We start from the raw sequence: 1,432 nt of genomic DNA, 5'->3' as shown, positions 1-1,432 counted from the left end.
CAGGCCTAACCGAAAGAGTTATCAATGATCTTTCCACTCCTAAGAGTGACAATGGATTTAGCGTGCCCCATCTGATTTGAAGAGATGGGATCATTGATCTCGTACTGCGGTTTATGATTGGGGAGAGGTTGTGCAGGAAGCATCCCCTTTTCTATAACCGTCATACGAGAATCTATCTTTTGCATAAAATCTGTAATTCTCCGCATTGCCTGAGCCAGCTCTTGTATGGAATTTTGAACCGGTTCCTCTTGAGGTTTCACTTGATTTGGATTTTGATTGAAGAAATCTTGAGGAGTAGCCGTTTGTCCATTCCTCCAACTAAAGTTTGGATGATTTTTCCAACCAGGATTGTATGTATTGGACTTAGGTCCAGTAAAAGGTCTTTGATAGTTGTTTACGGCATTAGCTTGTTCATCAATACTCCTCGAAAGGCGGGTATTGTAGGACAATTTTCAGTTGTATGAATGTTGCAATCACAGATGCCGCAAACAATTTCATTAACCTTATCCTTCTTTCTTTCCATGGCCTCAACTTTCCTTATGAGCGTAGTCACTTTACACTTGAGATCATCCTCTTCTTTCAAGAGATATAATCCACCTTTCTCCTTTAATTGAGTCGGCCTAGACGTGGTGTTTGATTTTGGGTAATAGTCCCAAGATTGTATTTTTTTAGCCAGACTGTCGAGGTAGTCCTATACCTCGTCGACATCTTTATTAATGAACTCTCTATTACACATTGTCTCGACCATTTGGTGCATGGAAGATGTTAGTCCATCGTAGAAAAAATTTGTAATGCACCACGTTTCAAATCCGTGTTGTGGGCATGAACTGACCAAAATTTTGAACCTTTCCCAACATTGGAAGAATGTTTCATCTTCCTTTTGGGCAAAGTTCATGATTGCTTTTCTGAGGGTAATCGTTTTATGATGTGGGAAGAATTTTTTTATGAATTCCCTCTGCATGTCGTTCCATGTGCCAATGGATCTAGGACGCAGTGAATATAACCACGTCTTAGCTTTCTCTTTTAAGGAAAAAGGAAAGAGTTTCAGCCTAATTGTATCTTCAAATACATTAGGAAAACATAATGTAGCTATAATTTCATCGAACTCTTTCAAATGTAAATATGGACTCTCTGATTCAAGTCCATGGAATTTGGGAAGGAGTTGGATAACTCTTGGCTTGATGTCCATTTGTCCTGTGTTTTCAGGAAAAATCATGCATGAGGGCATACTCACTCCCGCCGGTTGTAGATAATCTCGTAAAGTACGAGGCGGGGGTGCCTGATGCACCTCGTTCTCATTTTAGGTATCCTCCACCCTGGGTGGAAGTAGAGGAGGTTGGTCTTCAGCCATAACTTCAATTAACTCAGGGGATTTCGAGCGGTGTCTAGTCCTGCGATGGATAGTCAACCCCTCAACCAATCCTCCTTCAGT

At 41.0% G+C, this 1,432-nt stretch overlaps 1 non-coding gene across 1 annotated transcript; it reads left to right on the top strand.

Annotated features, from left to right (window-relative positions):
* The first annotated feature begins 806 nt into the window (after window positions 1-806).
* Window positions 807-913, top strand: LOC131244791 (small nucleolar RNA R71). Its single transcript, XR_009170566.1, has one exon. It is a non-coding gene; the product is annotated as a small nucleolar RNA R71 (small nucleolar RNA).
* Window positions 914-1,432: the final 519 nt, after the last annotated feature.

Source organism: Magnolia sinica, chromosome 4, assembly GCF_029962835.1.
Source record: "Magnolia sinica isolate HGM2019 chromosome 4, MsV1, whole genome shotgun sequence".
In the NCBI taxonomy this organism is placed as follows: Eukaryota; Viridiplantae; Streptophyta; class Magnoliopsida; order Magnoliales; family Magnoliaceae; genus Magnolia; species Magnolia sinica.
The sequence above is the reverse complement of the archived record's forward strand: the minus strand, read 5'-3'. Positions and strand labels throughout refer to the sequence as shown.